Here is a 23,745-nt window from a genome sequence, read left to right as displayed (position 1 = left end):
GTCTGAGAGAGTAGCTTAAGGTTTCTCCCCTTATGCCAGCCTTCATCGCATCCCAGACAATTGAAGGTCGTGCCGTACTCCTGTTATGCCCCAAAAATTCTTTTAACCAGTTTTCCATAAGGCCAACATATTCGACATCCTGTAGTAGAGCTCTCTCAAATGACCAAGAAGTTAGATTTATCCTTGCATTTACCAGAGTAACCTCCAGGGCTAGTGGGTTGTGGTCCGACATTAATCTTGGTAGTTTTTTAATTTTAACCATCGGTAACAGTGCAGGTGAAATCAAAAAATATTCAAGCCTAGCTACTATTTTATGAGGAGCAGAGTAATATGTGCTACCTCCCCCTCCCACAAGCTGCTCCCAAGTGTCGATTAAGTCATTATCCCTCATAAGATTGACCAAGGCTCTATGACTTTTTTTTTCCGTCCTTTAAAACTGCCCGGATCATCCTTCCACAGCCCTTCGAGACCGTTTATATTTAAATCACCACACATTATAATCAGAAGTGGCCAACTAGGTAGTTGTGTATTTATTTGGATGAGAGTATCGGGATCAACCACCGTGGGTGCGTAAATAGAACATAAAGTAAAATTCAAGTTTTGTACTTGTAGTTCAGCCAAGACCCATCGGCCATACTTATCTACCTGTTGTTTTTTCAGCTTAACACTATTTTCTCGTGCCAATATCGCTACCCCACGTGTCCTCATACCCTAGGTGGTGCAGGCCAGTACCAAATAACCCAATTGCTCCAATAAATATTTTTGCTAGAACTCGACATGCGTTTTTGCAAGCAAATTAAGTCTGCTTGCAATGTTTTAAAATATTCTTTCAGCTCTCTTCTTTTTCTAGCATCATTTAAACCACAAACATTAATTGTGACTATGCGCAGACAGCTTTAGATTTTTCATCCATATTTTTTTTCTTTTTCTTTTCTATCCCTATTCTGTTTGATAAACCATCTGCATTTTCCCTTCAGTATCTGTAATTCTCTCCCACCACCGCTATACAAAAATTTCTTCTTTTCCTGATGATGAATTTTTCCCCTTTTTTCCCCCCCCTGCAGCAACGCACCCCCCCTCTCACCCCTCCCTCCCCCCACCATTTCTTGAGGCATCCTGGGACAGAGGGCCCCCAGGTGTGGGCGTCCGAGTGATCCGAGCATCACCGTTCGCTAGATCGCCTGAATTATCAAAAACTTTAAACACATAACATATCAGATGGCTGACTTGTAAAGTTTTTCCCACATTATTCTTGCATATCCCTTTGAGTCTTATTTTAGTCCTATTGGGTTTTTTTTTTTCTCCCCCCAATTTTTCCCCCCCTATTTTCTTGATTCAGAGAGTTCATGCAGGTAAGCCTCCGCTTGGATCTCACTTGTAAAGTTCCTATATGTTCCTTTGTATAGTACTCTTAAACGTGCTGGATTAAGCAGATAGACAGTTGCACCAATCTTTTCAAACGGGGCAAAGAGTTGCCTCATCCTCCAGCGGCGTTCAACCGTTGCGTGAGCAAAATCCGGACGTACAAAAAACTTGTTTCCTTGATATTCTTTTTTACTCGTCGGTCGGGCTAGGTCATAGATTGCTTCACATAAAAGAAAGTTTCCGAAGCAGACCAGAATGGCCCTTGGGTACTGGTTTCCTTTTTGAGACCGCTTGGGGAGTGTAAGAGGAAAGCGATGAGCCCGTTGAACTTCAGGTTCCAGTTCCCATGTTTGGAGTTCCGACATGGTAGTCTTTAAAAGGTTGATAATATATACCTTCAGATCGCTTCCCTCTGCACCTTCTGCAATTCCCAGAAATCGGAGGTTATTTCTTTCTTTGGCATTAAATCTTCAATGATGCCAGCTTGGAACTTTTCTCTACTTTGGAGTTTAATAACATCTGCTTCCAGATTTTCTGTACGGCTTACCACCGAAGCCATTCTATCCACTATCTCAGTACAAGTATTATCAACCTTTTGGATAGCGCCTTGGAGTTGTTGAATGGCATCGTGATTCCTTTGGCTATCAGTTTTAACGTCTGAGTGAAAATCCTTTATGGTCTTCAGGACCTCACTCAATGATGGTTCTACAGAACATCCTAGTTTACCGGTATCGCGATGCTGTCTTTCCGTGCCCTTTTCAACTGCCCCACTGTTCGGCTGTTTGAGTTCTGTGTCTCCTATAGATGTAGGAGTCAAGCTTTTTCGAAAGTGTTTAGATTTTTTCTTTGTTTTGTCCTGGTTGCGCCCTGAAACGTTATTTCATCATCCATTGGATTGCGGAGTTTTCTATGTTTTGATTTTTTTTCCGCTTTCTTTTTAGATATTGAATCTCGACCAGATTCATTGTTGTCCTTTGTATCTCTCTGATATGTCTGGTTGGACACTTCCAGATTGGCAATAGGTCATTTTTCGTCCTCGCTAATGGCGCTTGTCTCTGCCATTTCACTAGAGATAGATAGTCCAGTTTCGTAAATTTCCGAGTTAGATCCTTTGACGATTCTTCACTCTCTGTTTGTAGCTTTTTATCTCCAACTGTGGTTTGTCCAGTAGCGGAAGTATGATCTAGATCCAGATCCAGATCTTGATTAACCAGATCTACACCCATATCTGTGCTTACTCTATTTGCAGTTAATTTGTCTCTGAGAGTCTTATTTTCCATTGCATCATGTAGCTTCTCGTTATTGCTGTTGCTATTGTCACTTTTATTGCCTTCGTTCAAGGGGTCCTTTGAAACTGGTACAAATATATTAGAAATTTTTGGTTGTGTTTCATCACGCAATGTTATCCCATCGAGAAATTGTACCATAGGAATGCTCAGATCGGTTATCATCTGCAAGTCTATACTCCAAATCTAGAAGAATAATTTGGGTGAGTCTAGGTCTTGCTGCATTGCAAAATCGTATACTGAAATATGTTCAAAAAATTGAATATTTAGTAGAAAAAGATCCAGAAAGTACAGATATTTTGAAAATGAATATGTTGGATACATATTACCAAATAGAAGTCTCCATCTTGAGAACACGTGTCTCTATGAAGTGCTGCAAAACTATACTTTTAAACGGAATACTACAGAGAACATCAATGATGGAAACTATGGAGTGATTGGTTTCGAAGGATGTTTGGTGAAAAAAACAAAAGGAACTTTGATTAATCACAGGAAGCTGATAAAAGAGAATTTTACTATTTAGCTCTTTTGCAAGTATTCAAACTGTGACGTTCAGAATTGGAATTACTTAGAGAATTTCAGAGCTATGAATATTCCTTCAATGCTTGTAAAGATACCATAGAATGCACTGTTTTTGCAAATTATGTGAAAATGTTGATCAAGAAGCTACTATTGCAGCTGAGTTTGCTAGAGACAGTTCTCAAGACAGTCAAAGTTCTGCTGTGCTAAGTCAAGATCTACTAGGACAACCAATTGTTAAAAATAAAGCAGCAATTGCCATGAATGAGGTGGAAACAGAAATGCATCAAGCTCAAGAAGATGTAACAGACTTAGCAAACTTGAAAGAACAACAAAATGATGAACAGAAAGAAATATTTCAGCAAGTGAGACAACAGATTGATCATGGATTTCCTCATGAAAAGAAAGAATGTACATGCACATCTTTTCAACCTATCTGATGTATGTGAGTGGACAAGCTGGAACAGGAAAAAGTTTCTTAATTAAAGTAATCACCAGTTATTTACAGAAAACAACTGAGTCAAATGTCTCTTGTGTTGTAACTGCTCCAACTGGGTTAGCAGCACACAACGTTAAAGGAATTACATTACATCATTTTCTGATGCTACCTGTGTAGCATGAAAACAAATTGGAATATCACAACTACCTGGAGAAGCTTGTTGTGAAGTTTCAAGAGTGCTGAAGAAAATTAAACTTCTGATTATTGATGAGGTAAGCATGGTCTCAAACTTAATGCTTGCTTTTGTGCATTTAAGAATGCAGGAAATTCTTAAAACACAGTATGATGTCTTATTTGGAGAAAAACATGTCATAGCTTTTGGAGATCTACTGCAACTTTCTCCAATAAAAGGACAACCAGTATTTAGAACACTTGCTCATGAAGACATCAGAAAGTCTCTGCGTAGTGTTGGAAATGTTAACATTTGGTCATATTTTGAATACAAGGAACTCATTACAAATATGCGACTGGCAAATGATGTTGATTATGGAACTATTCTTAAATATATAAGAATTGGAGTACTGACAGAACATGGCAGACAAGCTTTGCAGAGTTGATTACTTTCCAATTTGTTTCCAAAGGAAAATGTAGTTCCTGAGAAAATATATATGAAAATTGCAGAAACCAAATCTGTAATCTGCTTAATGCCAACACTGCGTAAGTGTTCTATATACAACTAACAACTTTTGAAGCTAGAAAATGAAGAAATAATAAAAATGGAAGCCATTGATAAAATAGAGCATACATGAATCACTATTATTTTGACAGAAAAGTAGAAAACAAAGTTGGATTATTCAGAAAAATCAATATCTAAACTGCTGGTTTAGAAAACAATCTATATGCATGTAGAAACTGTTGGGTAATTTTAAGGCGTAATTTGGATGTAGAAAAAGGTTTAGTTAATGGAGCAATGGGCAAAGTTGTGGATTGTGTTCATTATCCTAATAAGGATGGTATTGCATTTAAAAAAATTAAATTTGATCATATTGAAGAAGTGAAACAAATTGGTCATTGTTCAGTTAGTTCTTTGCTTGTTAAAGATGTTTATGTCTGTCAAAACCAGTTTCCAGTTTCTCTGGCATATGCAGTGACTATTCATAAATCTCAAGGTTTAAGTGTAGACAGTGCTTTGGTGAACATTGGTAATACCATGTTTACAGAGGGTATGGCATATGTTGCTTTGTCATGAGTCAGAACTTTATCTGGTTTGATTTTTGATTGATTTTGATGACACAAAGGTTACTGCAGATGCAAACTGTGTAAAAGAGTATAATAGGTTAAGAAGAGTGTATGCTCCCAATTTAGGTCAATATCCTGTATTTGAAAAGCGTGTAGTAGGATGAAAAAGAAGGTAGGATAAAATCTGTAGTGAAGGTATAGAGAGAAAAAAAAGATAATTTTATGATTACAAGCAAAAAGAAAAAGGACACTATTGAAGAGATTGTTGTTTTTCAGTTTGAAAATAGTTCAGGTGTCAACTGCTATGCTATTGTAGTGGTCAATATTGTTTTTTTTCTTGAACGTTTGCAACAGCACATTATAGAGAATCGGGAAACAACATTTTGTTCAGTGTTGCATTGCGTTTATGAAAAATTGAGAACTGATAAAAGTGAAATACAAAGTGTTTGTGATATTCGTAATCTTTTGGATGTATGTTCTGGGTCTACACAATTTACGCAGAACATCCAACAAGATGCTCAGGAATTTCTAATGTATATGCTTACCATATTAGAAAATGAAAGCATAGATATTGAAAATCTTTTTGGCCTTTGTAACAAATGGGAACATCAATGTGAAAATTGTATGTCTACATGTAGCACTATCATAGACACTGAAAGATTTATATATTTGACATTACCAGACTGTAAATCAGTGTCTTTCAATAAACTAGTTAAAGCAGCAAATCAGAACATGGAGTGTAGAAAATGCAAATCAGAAATGTTCTCAAAATTATTCATACAAAGATATGGACAATATATAATTTTAATGAGGCAACGTTGTACAGCTGATGGAAGAAAATTGGACACTATTATAAAACATTTTGTATCAAGTCAACTATCAATATCAGGAAAAACTTTTGTAGCAATAGCAATCATTTTCCATGATGGTCCTTCCAAAACATCTGGCCATTACACTGCCTATCTAAAATGTGAAAAAGGCTGGAAACTTTGTAATGATGCTAATTTGGTTTTGAAAATTTTTTTGCATTGGCGAATTACCAAATTCCGACCTAATATTTTTAAAGCCAAAGTTTTAGGAACATAATTCGGCCTCTGAAGAATTTATTGTTATGTATTAATACAATTACTAGTGCCAAATTTCAACAAAAGGTATTTGAATAATACCATTTGGCCTTGAGGAAAGGTGTTTATTTAAATTATGGACTTTTTCTTGCACATTGTCTCAGCGTATATTTTTAAGCAACAACATTTACAGTGTTTATAAATGTAACTTATAAAATGTTCTTACCAGTAAGCATTTTATATATGTGTGATCTGTATTATATGGTATTTTATTGAGGATGATTTTTTTTTTAAACAATCTGATTGTTTTTGCCCGCTTTTATGTGATGAATACGATTGAAATCACTGTTTCTAGTGAAATTCAAGATTTTCCAAGAACAGCAAAAAAGGCAAAGAAAATAATTTGTAAAATGTAAAAACTACTCAGTATTGTAAAAAATATATTATTATGTATTATAACTGTATTTCTCTTCTCTTTTACAGATTCTAATTCTAAAATATCAAATTTTCACAACTTTATTTTTTTTTAAAACAACTGAAAAAATGTCTAGCATTGTTTATTTCTATAACTGTGAAGGTAAGATTAACTAAGTATTAAAATGCACAATAACCTGTGTATCCACAAAGGTGAAGAAAGTGGAGATGGACGGAGAGAATATGTGTGGGAAGGTGCTCTGTGGGTGTTTTAAGTTACAGGATAAAGTTAACATGAATACTGAGTGTCACTGGGGGCCAATTAACCCAGCAGATATGTGTAGAAAGCATCCCGTGCCAACAATATGTCACTTTTTGTAACATAGTTTTAGCACAAACAAATCTTTCATATATACAAGGAGAGGAGAAGGCAGTCTGTGTACCTTTTCTTTTCTATGTATATACGACTTCATCATACACACCTCTTTACGTTCAAAGGGCAATCTGTATGTGTTGCTGTGCGTATTTGCACAGAACACTCACACAGAAATGATAAATCTGGACATGTGTGTGAATACTGCACCATCCTCCAGTTGATGTACCAAGGGACAACAAGGAGAATTTGTTTTATTTCTCCTCATTTTTTCTATTTCAATATATGGACAGCATACATTGCACAGCATACATTGAAAGAGAAAAATGTGTTCACTGATTGTTTTGTGCAGGAAGATGTACCTTTTTGTACAAAAATAAACTCCATATGACACAGATATTCTAGCACCATGGTACAAGGGTGTCTATGTCACCACATGGCTGTAGTTTAAGCAGCAGTTCAGAGGGAAGCACAGACGTGCAACATATTTATATATATATGTTGCATCCCTGTGCTTTGGAAGTACCTCAGCACGCTGTAGTTAAAGAGCTTACAGTGGCATGCTGCAGCACTTCCTTATAGTTATGCAGTTATACATTCACCATACACCACAAATGTATTCTTTCAGTCAAGTATGCAGTATGTATACAATCATCTAAACTTTCACACACTAGCATACAAATGTAGCTCTTTCTGATCAGAATCAGATGATTCTTCCAGTGGTGTAGCAATTTTTGTCTCCAAAAAAGAAATTGAGGTCCCCAATGGAAAAAAAGTGAGGTTCTTCTCAGGACAGATCTTCTCCTAAGGAAGGTCTAAGATAGTAATTGAAATAGGTGGGGATATTCAATAGTTATACTAGTAAGTGTTATAAGCCAATCAAATCTCTTTTTTTGGTCACATGGGATCCGCGATTGGTGCGTACATGCAACACGCACCCAGCGCAACTTCGCAAAATTGCATTTAAAAGTAATATGTTTATTAAAACTAAAATAATATTATTTTTTACCTTAATATTTATATTAAATACATTTATATATCTTTTTGCACATCAAAAAAGTCGAGCGCTCACCCCGTTGAACACGTAGATGACTTCATGCGGAAACGCGCGAGCATCGCGTAACATGATACGTATATGTTGCGTATGCGCTTGAAGTCGTGTACAGGTCGCATATCGATCGCGCAGGGAAATACGCACCCATCGCACACCCTACGCGGATCCTACAGAACAATCTTAAAATGGCGGCAAGGTTCCACGCGGTAATCGAGTAATGTGCGCTTTGGGTGCGCGACTCCCCCCAAAAAATTGAAAAATAAAAATGATATCTTTTTAATAAAAAAATGATATTTAAAATGTGTAATGTAATTTAAAAAATAACATATCTAAAAATAAATAGATTAACTAAATGTATTAAAACAATATGAAAAAATTTAATATAACAATTAATACATTTAAAAATTATCATTCAAATAACCTTTGAAATTCACTGAAAAAACCATAGGTTTCACAAATGTTATAGTTAGGAATTAGCATTTAAAAAACCTTTGAAATTCACTGAAAAAACATGGGTTTTAGGGGTGTTATAGTTAGCTGGACATTTCACTCATGCAAAACCATTGAAATTCCTCCATTATAGTTAGTTGTACTCACTATAACTCGTGCACCTGCAATCCATTGCTGATGATGTCACATATTATATCATTCATGACATGGTCATTGACATCACTGATGACATCACTGATGACATCTCAAATGACATCACTGATGACACCATCCACGAGACAATCTAATACATCTTATTATACACTTGTAAAACCTTTCAACACTCATTGTAAAATATGGAGTACCATATTTGAAACTTTTGAGACAAATACAAATTTCTAAAAACCCACTCAGTGATTACTACATCTACACAAACATTTAAACATTTACCTATAGATTCTCTTGTATATGCTAACAAACATCAATAGAACACTAATAAATATACTTATACACCTACATCAACATTACACACCAGCACATATTCTCCTAATTTACGCAGTCATCCTACTCACTTATGCAAACAATTGATCATACTTACATTTAGTAAGCTACATACTTATACAAAGACCCATTTATTTATTCATATAGATAGTAACTCATACTCAGGGGTCGATTCCAATTTTGGTTGGAAATCGGCTGACCGACTCGGACCGGGAATGGAGTCTGACCGACACCTACAAGCACCATACGACCCGTGCAGTACGTTGTAAAGCCCGTGATATACAACCGACCCATCCAGAAAACAAGCCGTACGACCGAGTCATACGGAGACCAGCAATCCGGCCAGAAACTGGACTCGAGCTGCACCGACCGACACGAACTTTGAATCAACCCGACCTCAACGTACTCGCGACGTCCGACCCGCCCAGTAAGATACAATGCATTTGAAACCAGACCGACTCGCACGGAGCACAAGCCTTATGACAGACACACACAGAAATCAGCTACCTGAAGCAAGAGAGACCCCTGCGAGCGACTCGCATGCAACACAGAATAAAGCCAGCGTGAAAGACATGGAGCAGCCAGCACGAGCCAACATGAGTGTCCGACTCGGTCCGAAGAACATCTCCTACATGCCCACAAAGCATCAAGGAAAAACACCAAAAAAGGACCAATCAAGCATTGACAAAGTCAATAAATAGCACAAAAAAATGCAACAAAGACACACCTACAACTCCACCTATAAAAAGTCAAAAAATCACTACCATGATCCTTTGCAAATACAACAGACCAGCCAGCACATAACAACTTCAGAGAGCAAACACAAACATACACACAACTCACCCATCAAACAACCTTTACACCACCAACACTCCTCCAAAAGCACTCACACATTCACCTAGCAAAACAGACACCCATCTACCCACCCTCACTTGCACCCACACCCACACTTCACTCCCCACCACCACCCATCACCATGCCCCCTAAGAAGAATCCACAATTCACAGACAGTGAGTTAGATGTATTGGTATATGAAATCCTCAGAGTGGGGTCACATTTGTTTGGTACATTGTTACAAAGGACCCCCATGTCACAGAAAACCAAGTTGTGGGTGAGGATTGTGGACAAGGTGAACGCAGAGGCACCAATGTTGCACACAAAGACCGACATCCAGAACAGGTGATATGATGTGCGCAGGAGAGTCAAGAACCTCATCCGCAAGGACTACGAGTTGGCCAATCGCACCGGCAGTGACCCTGATGTAAAAACCAGTAAACTTCAGGTCCTGGGAGGAGAAGGTGTGGAACATGCTACCACCAGAGAATGTCCATGGCCTACCAGACATACCAGAGTCTGGTGAGTACATAACCAATATACTCAACATTGTGTTGCATACACACACATCACTGTTAAGGGTCAGTAAAAACATGCACTTATAGTAAAGGCAAAGTAAACAAAACCAATCAGCCCAAGAAGTGCATGCTAGTCATACAAACACAATACCAGCCACCTCATAGTGATATCTAACTGTGCCATGACATGTACAAACCTACCAACAAATAAAGCAAGCCAGTGGAACCAATCTAAATAAACAGTGTCAGACATTTCTGGCACCACAAACACTACCTCACAGTGAAGTTCACTGACAGGAAGGAATAGTGGGTATGCTGGTTTAGTGAGTGTATCCAAAAGCATAATGGGGTTGTTGCCACAGATAATGCTCCCCCTCCCAATTGGACCATCAACACCCACCTGAACAATGCTCACCGCACAGGGGAGATGTCAGGCAAGTACTCTGTGACTGGGCTCTGTTGTGAGGAGCACAAGGCCCTGCAGGGAATCCAACAAACACCAGGACTGCACTTTCAGCCATCTTGTCAGCACAGGCCCACCCCCTCACAGGGAAGCAGAGTCAAAAGGAGGGAAGTGAGGGCATGCTGGGAAGGGGTGTGTAGCCCAGAGCATGGTGTGAGTTGCAGTCACTCACAATCCTCAGCCACCTACATGGCCCAGCAAGCTCACACTGAACCATGCTCACCTCACAGGGAGTGGAAATGAACTGGCAAGAACTCTGGGACTGGGCTCTATTGTGGGGAGCACAAGGCCCTGCTGGGAACTGTGCACCAACAGACAACAGGACAACACTGTCAGCCATCTTGCCATTGCTGCCACACTCCCTCACAGAGAGGCAGATTAAAAAGGAGGGATGTGAGAGCATGCTGGAAAGGGGTGTGTCGCCCAGAGCATGGTGGGAGTTGCAGTCACTCACAATCCTCAGCCACCTACATGGCCCAGCAAGCTCACGCTGAACCATGCTCACCTCACAGGGGGGGAAATGGAGTGGCAAGAACTCTGGGACTGGACTCTGTTGTGGGGAGCACAAGGCCCTGCAGGGAATTGGCCACCAACAGACAACAGGGCAACACTGTCAGCCATCTTGTCAGCACAGGAACACCCCCTCACAGGGAAGAAGAGTCAAAAGGAGGGAAGTGAGGGCATGCTGGGAAGGGGTGTGTGGACCAGAGCAAGACGGGAGTTGCAGTCACTCACAATCCATAGCCATCTACATGGCCCAGCAAGCTCACACTGAACCATGCTCACCTCACAGGGAGTGGAAATGCAGTGTACAGGCACGCATCCTGATATCCAGGTGCAAATGTCATCTAGATGAACCATTTTTACAAAAATGAAGGAGGGGTGAATGGTTCACCCATCCTGTACAACCCGGGTCATTACGTATTGTGCTGCCTTCATTGAAAACCTCACATACTTACACATGCGTTGTGCTGAATATCTTGGCTTTCTACATCAGTGTCCTCTAGCAGCATTTTCATTGGGTCACCATTTGTGAAAAAATATGCTGTGCCTCCACCTGGAGGTAAACTGGCTGCTTTTACAGTAGTGTCCAGAGAAGAAAATTAAGAGTATGTGTCTGTGCTCAATTGCTGTGAGTCAAAATCACTAACATCACCCAAAGGCAAAGTTAAAATGGTGAACATTGTGATGTACGAAGTTACAAACAAAGCTGTTGAGTGTGTGGGTCCAGCCACTGATCCACCGCACCAGGGTTGTGCACTGTTGAACAACATGCTGCAGCCCCATGTGATCCCAGAGCCTTTTTTCTGCTCTGGATACTACTGGAAACGCAGCCAGTCTACCCCCAGGTGGAGGCACAGCATATTTTCCAAAATGGTGACCCAATGAAAATGCTGCTACAGTACACTGAGGTTAACCAAGATGTACCGCACCATCCCTGTGTACGTATATGAGGGTATTTAGTAAGGAATGAAAATACCAGTAGCAACACCCAAGGTCTCCCAGGGTCACCTGTGTGTGGTTCTGCCCTTGTGGCTAGGGGTGGTGGTTGGGGTGTTAGGCAGAGGTCACAGACTGAAGAGGGGCCTGGACTGCATGAGGACCCCCAACTGCTATGCATCATAGATGCATAGCAGGATAGCACCGGAGGATTCGCCCAGGTAGCGGGGATCCTCAAGGACATGCAACTGGAGCACGCATGGAGGCCAAGTGGAACAAACTTACTGCGGTGCATAGCGACATATTGATTTGTCTCCGCCAGATCAGCAGTAATATGTCCACACCTCCCTGTGTGCCCACAATATCTGTTGCTGCAACATCTGCAAATGCCACAGGGAGGTAGGATGAATCTGGTGGAGAGTCTGATGCATCGCACATGCCTGCACTTGAGGATCCCCCCCAGAAGAAGAAGAGGGGTCATCCGAAGAAGGAAAAGTGAGCCACAGATGTCCATGCACATCCCCCAGGAACGCAGAACCTGTTTAAGATATTGCCTTTGTGTGCTAAGCGTTCACCTTGTTGCACATGACACACCTCCCCAACATGACATGGAGGATTCATATTGTTCCAATGTAGGAGATGAATGTGGACTTCACACTGGACATTTCATCTACCAAGACTTCTTTTTTTTTTAACAATTTTTATTTGCATTTGAGTTTTATATAACATCATTACCCCCCCACCCCCCACCCCTGCAGAACAGGTAACACAATCTAACGTATTGTTGGTTTTAACAAATAAGGAGAAAAGTATATATATTTATTCAGTGAACATAAAGCTAGCAAACAAAGAACAAAGCATGAGTAAATAGAGAGAGAGCCATTAGATATAAGACCTGCGCGATTCAAACATTTCACTCCTCATGCATCCGATCTAACAAAGGTGCCCATATCCTCATACCATTATTCTGCTTTCTCCTCCCTTTGTTTCTATAAATCGCTAATTCTATATTACAAGTTGCAAACAGCCTGGTTCTCCATTCTGCAAATGATGGTGCTAATGGATCTATCCAGGCTGACGCAATGCACAGTCTTCAAACAGCCATAGCTATGAAGATAAGCCCGTGCATTGAATGGGGTCGGGGTATGATGGATGTGCCTAATAGAATTTCTTCCGTTGAAATGTTAATACGGCAATGTGCGAGGATGGAAAGAAAGTCAGAAATTGTCGATATGATATTCCCTAATAAAGGACAAGTAGCAAACATGTGAGTTAAATCTGCTGATGGAAGAGAGCACCTCGGACAGTGTGTCCTAGATCCGTTCTCCCATTTTGCTAATTTGTCTGGGGTATAATAAAGTGAAAAAAATGTTTTATAAAATTGTACTTGGAGTTTCATGGACATTAGGGTTGAAATTGACATCTCTAAGGCTTCCATGGAGGTTCGAGGAGAGATGCCAAGTCTGCTCTGCCATGCCACCATATGTTTCTCCAAATCGTCTGGCATTAGTAAATTAAGCCCTTCATAAATCTCGCCAATTTTAGGGGGTTTTATAGAAAGTAATTTGTCCATAATTAGCCACGGTTGGAATTTAATGCGACCTCCCCCTTTCTTTAAAATAAAATCCCGCACTTGGAGGTATTTAAAGAAATCTCTATTAGATAGTTTGAATTCGGTTTTTAGTTCTTCAAACGACTTTATACCATTCACAGAGAAAAAGCACCCGAGTTGTTTTAGCCCCAGGACGGCCCATCTATTCAAAACTAAATCTTGAAATATTTCCGGGAGATCCAAGTTCTGTGTTATAGGTGTATAAAAAGAATACCGGCCTAACCCAGCTAATTTTTTGACATTCCGCCATACTTTAATGGTGCTAGAAATAGTTTTGAATTTCACTTTTTTAAAGTAATCATCGTTTAAGTGCCGCCATAAACAACCTGCACAGCCGTCTCCCAGAATAAGTTCTTGTGGGGTGGGAATATTATGGGCGTCTATGTCACCTTTTAGAAGATATGCGCTGTATCTCAGCACTGTTGCCCAATAATACAGTTTAACGTTTGGTAATGTCAATCCCCCCCCGATCTCTAGGTAAAGTAAGCCACCTGAGTGCTCTTCGTGGATTGTGATATCCCCATATAAATCGTGAAAACAAATTATCTATATTTTTAAAGACTGTTTCGGAGAATTCAAGGTTAATTGAACAAAAATAATAGAGGAACTTCGGGAAGAATAGCACTTTGACGACATTAACTCTCCCCCCAATAGTAAGCTGTAGATTATGAAGGCGCAGTAGTTCTTTCTTGGTGCGGCTTATGAGAGGGTTAAGATTATCGTCAACTATGTTTGTGATATTAGCATCAATACTCACGCCTAGGTAAATTGCTTTATTAATTATTCTTGGGTCTTGCATCGTAATTTTGTTATTTATAATGATCTGGGTTTTACTACTGTTTAATTTATAGCCTGAAACTTTACCAAAAGCATGGGCTTCTCGTTCTATCCACTTAATAGCATTATTGGGGTCACCTGTGATAATAGCTATATCGTCAGCATACGCTAGGCATTTAGTTTCTATGTTACGGACTTGAATTGAGGGAATTGAGTTGTTATTTTCCAATTTGTTAATAAACACATCAATATAGATAGCAAAGAGGAGGGGCGAGCAAGGGCAGCCCTGTCTTGTACCCCGCGTAATGGCGAAACTTTCAGATAAAGCCCCATTGATTAAAACGTGGGCACTGGGGTTTAAATAGAGCTGTTGGACTGCTGTTAAATAGTGTCCACCAATCCCACAGTTTGATAGGGCCGCCCAAAGGAATTTCCAGGAGACCCTATCAAACGCTTTCTCCGCGTCGAGCAGTATGAGAGCCATAGGGTCTCCTGTCACCCCCGTATAATCAAAAAGGGAAATAACCCTTTGAATATGATCGGTCGTGGACCTTCCTGGAACAAAGCCATGTTGTCTTTCTGATACGATATTGTGAATTGCGGGTGCCAATCGATCTGCCAATATTTTCGAGTAAATTTTAGAGTCCCCGTTAATCAATGTGATTGGTCGATATGAGCCCAATTCTTTCACATCTTTGTTTTTTTTAGGAAATACTATAATCTTTGCAATGGACCACGACCTAGGCGGGTTCCCCCCAGAGAAGATATTTTGAAAGAGGGGAGTTATAATATTCTCAAGTTGAGGGGCAAATGTAAGATAAAAATCGGTTGGAATTCCGTCCATGCCTGCTGCCTTACCGGTAGCCAGGCCCTTAATTGCTAAGAGTATTTCGTCATAGGTGATTGAACCATCTAAAATCTCCTGATCACTGGTTTCCAGCTGTGGTGGGGTAAATGATTCCAAATACATATTGGGATCACCACATTCGGTATTATCCTCGTGATAGAGGTTCTTATAGAACTTTTGAAAAGATGTTCTTATTTCGGATGGATCTGATCTTAGGCCGAAATCCGGGTCCCTGATTTCTTTAATTAGAGCAAAAGATGTCTCTTCGCGGGTTCTGACAGCTAATTGGTGGCCCATTTTTTCCCCAAGCTCGTAGATTTTACCCTTGTGGATATTAGCTTTAATAGCTGCTCTATCAATTAAAATTGACAAGATTTTATTCTTAACAATAGCCACTTTGCGCTCCGCATTAGCAATTGGATTACCTTCCTGTATCGTTTTAATAAGTCCTTCTTCTGCTTTACATAGATCTTCTTCTAGTGAGATTATTTTTATTTTTTCGGTTTTATTGTGATGAAAGGAGAATTTCATCGTTTCGCCCCGAACCCCGGCCTTCAGAGTGTCCCAGACAATGTCGATAGGGGTAGACCCGATATTATCTGATATGAAAGCGGGGATCCAGGTTCTCATATGTAAATTATATGCTTTATTATATAGTAAAGCTCTTTCGAAAGCCCATATATTTGTATTAGATTTTTCAGGACCCTTCATTAGGTTAAGCTTAAGCGGGTTGTGGTCTGACAAGATTCTAGGCAGTTTATTGATTAGACATGTAGAGCGCAAGCTATTCGAAGGAAGCAAATAGTCTAGTCTTACATGTTTTGAGTGTGGAAATGAATAATAAGTATAACCAGGGTCGCCCGGATGATCCATGGCCCAGCCATCTAGAAGGCCGTGTTGTAAACATAGATCTTTGAGAGCAAAAAAAACCTTTGGTTTCCTGCCTTGATAAATAAACCCAGGATCTGTGGACCAATTACAGGGTAGATGAATATTAAAATCTCCACAGAGAATCAAAGGAAGGGGCCAGTGAAATAGCTTGTTAGACATCTTAATTAGTACCTCCGGATCGTCAATAATATCCGCATATATTGTACATATCGTAAATTTGCTTTGCCCGTTATTGAAATGGCATTCTGTAATTGCAAATCGACCTAAAGTATCCGCTTTTGATCGGGGAAATTGTAGCCCCCCACCCTTTGCTAAAATTGCGACCCCCCTGGTACGTGTCCCCTGTGATGTAGCTGCAATAAGTCGGTATCCTAATGATTTAAGTAGATATTGTTGCGACCCTTCAATATGTGTCTCTTGGAGACATACGATATTTGACCCTGAAGTTCTTAGACCTTCTGCGGGTTTTTGTCTTTTTTTAATATCGTTGAGGCCGCATATGTTCATTGACAATATGCTGATTCTAGCCATTAGGGTTTTTTCTTAGAGACTCTGATAAATAAACCCCCTGCTTTGTTAGTTCTTTCTATATCGCTAAGGTTAATATACTCCATGTGTATCATAAGGGTAGATCTTTTTTTTTTCTTTTCTTGTTTTTTTTTTTACCTTTGTTCTCCTTCCTCCCTTCCTTTCCCCCATCCTGTTCTGCCCCCCCCACCGAGTTGTCCCAGCTCGCTCTGCCCCCCCTTCCCACCCAAAGCCCCCCCACCCCCCACCCCCCTTTCCATCCAATGAGGCACCCCAGGTGCGTTGATACCCGGGTGTGGGTGTCCATGTGATCCGCCACGTTAGCACCCTATCCCCGTCCTAACCCTGTGTTTCTAAAATGTGATAATTAATCTTTAAGTGGTTCTGTAATTAACAAATTCAACAATTGTTACTTTTATCAACCCCGTGCGCTGTTTTCTCCCCAAAATGCACTTAGGTTAAGGTCACAGGGTTCACAATACTCGTTGTGCATTATCAGTCTATATTTGTACTTGAACTAGTTTTTCCAGACTTCCTTTCCCCAACTTCTGTTATTTCTCTCAAGTAATCTTGGGCTTGAACCTCGCTAGTGAAGCTTCGCGTTTTTCCTTTATATATGATTTTCAGTCTCGCGGGGTTCTGGAGATAGACAGTAGCTCCAAGTTTTTCAAATGGCTTAAACAGTTGACGCATCCTCCATCTTCTTTCAACCGTTGGATGAGCAAAATCCGGTCTTACAAAAAATGTAAAACCTTTGTGTTCCCGCTGACTAGTTGGTCTTGCTAAATCATAAATGGCTTCTCTGAGGAGAAAGTTACCAAAATTGATTAACATAGCCCTCGGATATTGCGGTGTCTTCTGAGGATATTTGGGTAGCATCAAGGGAAATCGGTGGGCCCGTTGTACCTCCTTGTCCATATCCCAAGCCTCAAGTTCAGGGAATGCAGTTTTTAGGAGGCCAATCATAGATCCTCTTGCGTCATTTCCCTCAAAACCTTCCGGAATTCCCAAAAATCTGAGATTGTTCCTTCTGGATCTGTTTTCCGTGTCCTCTACTTTTAGCATAAGATCCCTTATGATTCCATCGTGTTCTTTTTCTTTCTTGAGAAGTTCAGTAACATCAGTTTCCAAATATTCGGTACGGGTTTCTACCGAAGCCATTCTTTCAGAGATTTCTAAACAAGTGTTGCCAACTTTCTTAATTGCGTCTTGTAATTTTTCTATGGCCGCAGGTTTCTCTGACTGTCTTTTTTCACATCAGCATGGAAACTTTTGATAGAGCTTAAGACTTCGCTCAATGATGGTTCAGGTAAAATACGTGGACTTCCCTTCAGCTTCCGAGTTCTTCCCACTCTTTCCTGTATGTTGTGATGTTCTTCAATTGGTTTGCCCGTACTTCTCTCGGATGGGCTTTTCCGTGACTGTTTTGTTATTGTTTTTTTAGGGTAATCGGTGTGAATGCCTGCATCAGTAGTTTCTTCGGCTGTATAACTTCCTTGACGTTTTATCCTCCTTTTTGCCAGGTGTTTCTTTGATTTTACGCTATGTCCAGTTTTGTCATATTTACGAGAGTCGTAGGAACCTTGCCCATCATGCGTTTCTTCATCAGGTAAATCTACATTGCTTTCCGAGCTCTCTGTCAGATCACTTGATTCACTAGAAACGGACATCCCAGTCTCGTAGATATCTGAGTTCGATTCCTTCTCAGTAGCTAAAGTATTTAGCGGTGACTTGTGGTTCTCTGGCAATAATGCATATTTTGTATTTCTGATGTTCTGGTAAGCTCTATGTTATCCACTACCCCAGATAATGATGGTTTAGCCTCAACGGGTATTTTTTTTAAATCACTCATGTTGTATTTATCATTTGTCTTACAGTTGGAGTTTACATTAGTTGTTGATTTGTTTTGACTTTCTTTTGGGAATGGGCTGAAGATTTCAGATATACTAGGCTGAGAAATTGATGATGTTGATGTTATGCCTGTGGCTTTTGCTGAAGCTTTCAGATTTTTTATGGCCTGTAACCGTTGCGCTTTTTTGACTCGTAAGGCTATTTCTGTAGTGTCTGCCGGTTCTCTGCTCTTATCATCTGTGTTTTCTTTCTGTTTAGTTCTGGCTTTATCCTTTTCTTTTTGTAAGTTTGTCTTAACTCGCTCTGGGCCTTCAAGCGTTTCCTGCCCTGAGTTTCTTTCAGAGTTTCTTTCAGAGTTGAACTCGGCGTTGTTTCCTTAGCTTTGGCACCTCTAGTTTCCGGTCCATGCCCCATGTATCTATTCCTGTTTTTTTTTCTTGGAGAAACAGGTACGTTCTGGGTATGGGAGTTACCATAATTAGCCGCGGAGCCATGAGAGCTTAGGGCTTTGATTTTTTGGGTTTCCCCATTTTCTGGATGATCGAGCCTTGGGGTGCTGGACACTGATGTATCTACAATGCCGTCTACGTTATCTTTCTCCATTCCAAAGGGGCGTGTTCCGGGGGATTCAACCATCGTCAACCCCATTTGCCCTTCTATTCCAGGATTTCCATAGCTCCCATCGCTACAGGCCATACTTTTGAATTGGGAATGGGAATGTACAAGGGTATTTGTGCGTTCAGTGCACCCAGCTGAATCTCCAAGCGTTGACGCTAAATCTGAATATGGCCCGAATCTCAGCTTGGGTCTTACTTTCGATGTCAATGTCGTATTTGCAAAAGCCACTTTTTCTACAACCCCTATTGAAGCTGCTATTGTACTTGAAGTTGATTCAATATCGCCAGCCGCAGCTACCCTGGCACCCTTTATTTTCCGAATGTCTTGTTGGTGATAAAGGGTCCTGTCTGACTTTATTTTAGATTTCTTAACCTCATAGAGAGTGCAGAAGATCAGGAATATGTGTGTTTCGGATCCCCTCCAAAGGTTGCTTTGCACCATGCACTCTTTGTGCGCCTTATTTTTTTGAGCTCTTTACTTTTAGTTTCAGAGTTTGTTTTCTTTTTCTTACTCTTCTGCTGCTGCTGCTTCGGGTTTATTATTAATTCTTCCCCCAGAGTTACACAGCACCGTCTCATGCAGTCTCCTTTGCTATATCTTAGTCTCTGCCTCAGACTCTGCCTCTGGCTCCGGCTCTGCATCTGCCTCTTCCAGACAGCTCCCATGTAAAGCATTCTTTTTGGTTACCCAATCAGAAAGCAGGCTCACTCCCAATGCATGATATTATGTGCCTGCGTTGTGTCAGCAGATGACGTACTGACGGGCGGACAGGCAGACGTTGAGCGGTGAGTGGCAGCAACTGGGGGGGCCTGGAGGATTGACGATCAAGGATTAGGGTCGGTACGGGTCGGAGCAGGGGGCGCTAGAAGCTGTAAATCATACACTGAAGTTAGAGGCAGAGCAGAGCAGTGGTAAATCACCCCCCTCCTCCCGTACGATGTACTTCACTTTCACTTCAAAATCGCTCCGCTGCGCTGCGAGCATTAAAGACCTGACATAAGCTTATCGGCTTCCTCGAGTCGTTTTTTTTTGGTTTTTCCCCCCCAGTTCAACGTGGCACAGCTTAACTCTCTTGTTGACTCTCTTGCTGGCACAGAAATCGATGAGCAGGCAGAAAGGCAAGGCAAGGCAGGGCGGGCAGACATGTGCTGGTGGTAAAACGGCAGAAATGTCAACCAGATTAATGTCGGCTTTGATGAATCTTGGAGGAGACGCTCTATGCCTATATTTTTTTATGGCAGTAATGCAGAGTCTATAGAGTATATAACGTACAGTGGAGGACAGCAGTCGGTAGTGCTGTTAAAGATCAAGACAAAGTCAATGAGATCAGATCAGAAAAAAAAAAAGAAAAAAAACTTACGCCGCCTCTGCTAGTTCAGTTTCAGTTAATTAGTTTGTTTTCCGTCCTGGCCCCCGTAATCAATATTCAATGTTAAAAATGTTACCCTCAAAGTTCGTGGCATGTGGTGCACGTCGCAGGCTTCGCAGACTTCGCAGACTTCGACAGGCTGACAGGCACGCCACACACTGTGCTGCACCCCTTGACACTATGTACAGGAGCACAGGAGTCGATTAAAGCATGTGTTCAAGCAAATGCTCAATCAGCCACAGTGACACAATGACACAATAACGTCGCTGTCCTAGACTCGAAATCCGCTGCATGTAGACATGTAGACATCGGAAACCTCCACAGACAGCAAAGATAGCAAAGAGAAGATATCAGGTGAGCCCATGGTTGAGTAGTTGACTGGTTGCGCAGTCCTATTGTTTTTCAAGACCGAGCCAGAGTTCTTACGTCCAGGTTTGGCCCCCAGCAATACCGGCAATGCAACCACTACTCTCGCACAACACAGGGTAGGACTTACAGGTGAGGCTACTGCAGCGACCTCTCACTCAAACGCCATCTTGCCTCCACCTCAGACCCGTGTGTGTCTACCAAGACTTCTAACTCATCTGTGATCTTTGGGTTCAAAACCTTATGTACAGCACCCACAATCCTGTGCACTATCTCCACCCATGTATGAAAATAAACTCACCATTACACTATACTTGTTGTGATTTCAACTTGGTATGTGCCATGGAGCTGATGATATGCGAAGACCTCAGTGCATGCCAACTACTACAGCAACATCATTACCGTCATTTGACTCATGTTAATGTGACACATATGAGTAAAACTCACCAATAGGGCCCCACAACACATACTCACCATGGACATGTGACACATTGCCTACAAAGATGTTTCCCAGAAACACAGTGGAATGCACAGACACCACACCAATCCACGGTCAGTGCTAACAAGCTCACAGGTGAGGTATACAAATGTCAGTCAGATGTGTGAAGACAGACAAAACACATAACCAAGTGAAGCACATGTTCATCACACATCAGCAACAAGTTTATTATACAACAGTAGCAAGGTAATTCCACCTGACAATGGGCACACGGTCAACACGTGTTGTCGAATTGAGCTTCAGGGGTGTGTGGTACATCACATGATGGTATACTAGAATTTCCACCCTGGCATTGGAATCTGTTTGTTGGGTGTCAGAGTTTACCAAGCAACAGGCAAAGTACCTTGGGAAGGACAGACATAAGACACAGTCAGAAGCACAGCAGAACAGGATGGAAATGCAATTAACATGCACAAAACATGTCACAAGAAACCTACTCAGTAACAAGTTAGCATGTCGACACTATTATGGACTACAGACCATCTGACAGGACACATCACTGCATGCATCCAGTCAAGTACCACAAGGACACACTCAAACAGCAACTGAGCAGCACTCACACATCTCAGGCTAACTCTAGAGATTGACATACCAACCCTGGGAACTAACATTCAGCTGAAGAAGTTGTTGATGAGCTGTATGCGGACATCACTGTCATCATCATTATCACTGGCCTCCTGGCCCAGGCCAGGATCCTCCACAGGTGGGGGAAGTTGGTCATCATCATCCTGTATGAGAGGCACCTTCTTCCGCACTGCCATGTTGTGTAGTATGCAGCATACTATGATGATCTTGCACACCTTTGTAGGCTCATATGGGAGGGCCCCTCCGGTCTTGTGCAGGCAGCGGAAGCAGCTTTTCAGGAGACTAAAGGTCCGCTCAATCACTCTCCTGGTTCGACCATGTGCCTCATTGTAGCACATCTCAGCTGCTGTCACAGGGTTCCTGACAGGTGTCAGCAACCATGGCATGTTGGGGTATCCAGAGTCACCTACATACAAAGAATAGCACCTTAGTTGAGTCTTGTAATAGGGTGTGATAAGAAATTGCCAAACGCACACAATGGTAAACAGTACACACCAAAAAGCCAGGCACGCTGGTTTGGCATCTGTGATATTAACGTGATGCGAGTCCTCCTCATGACGTAGGCATCGTGCACAGAACCAGGGAAACATACGCACACATTTGTGATACACATGTCCGCCAGACATACCACCAGAGCATTGATGGAGTGGAAATGTTTCCTGTTCCAGTAGGTCTGCTCATGTGCCTGTGGTGGTATCAGTGCCACATTGTATCATCAATTGATCCAATGATGTTCGGCATCCTCCCCAGTCTATAGAAAGCATCCTTTATGTCAGTGAGTTCACCAGGGCTTGGAAACCTGCTGTACAAGTCAAGGAAATGCAACATCCCCTCCAAGACATCACGAAGCACACGGCTGAACATAGTTTGTGACATCCCACCTGCAGTAGCCAGAGTGTACTGGAAGGTACTGGTGGCAAAGAAGTGCAGGGCTGCCATCACCTTCACCTTTGGGGTCAGTGTTCTAGGGTATGTCCGGCCAGGTTGCAGATGTGGCACCAACTGCTCTGCCAATTCCTCAATCAGTGGCCTTGTGAAGTCGTACCGTTGGATGGAGTCGTGTTCCAACATGCTTTTAAGATCTGGGAACGGTCTATGGACATTTGGTGCCCTGCAGTACAGAGATGGGTAAAGTGAGATTTTAAATTGCTCCACCCATTTGGCACCAACTTTGCATAAAATCACATGATACATCATAGCAATACACAATGAACTGAGGTGTGTGCAGTTGGGTATGGACACATATGTCACCTTCATGCACATCATCTCACATATCAATGAGACATGTTTCCAGAAGTAGCATGGAGTGAAATAGCAAATCATTGGGTTGTGGCACAGTACCTATGTACTGCTTCCACATACAAAACACACAACACAGTGACAAATGAGGACTGATGTTTCACAGGAATCACAACTCCATGTCAGGGAGATAGCCATGGTCCCTGTATTGCCACATGTGCACTTGATTGCCATAGCATACCATGTACACCCCACAACTAATCATGAGTACCACAGTTAGTAGCCCCTGAGAACCCTGAAGGCCCTACATGGAAAACCCAGACACACACACACACACACCATAAATGTTCATGCACAATGCAAATGGTGGAGACTGTCTCCCATTAGGCACATGGAACCACAGACATCTGAGACACAACATGAACACAGACTGTGGGTGTACATCATGATTGTCTCCATGGGTCTCACTGTGGCGTACATACCATGCCACCCTGGACTTGGAGTGTATATGACAGGTCACAGCAAAAATATCGGGACCCCCTCTACGTTACTTTAACCCCTTCCACGCTCATGACGAGCTGGGCTCGTCATGAGGTAGCCTCCTCGCACGCTCATGACGAGCCCA

This window comes from Lissotriton helveticus, chromosome 3_1 (assembly GCF_964261635.1).
Source record: "Lissotriton helveticus chromosome 3_1, aLisHel1.1, whole genome shotgun sequence".
NCBI classification, from domain to species: domain Eukaryota; kingdom Metazoa; phylum Chordata; class Amphibia; order Caudata; family Salamandridae; genus Lissotriton; species Lissotriton helveticus.
This window is presented reverse-complemented; position numbering follows the sequence as displayed.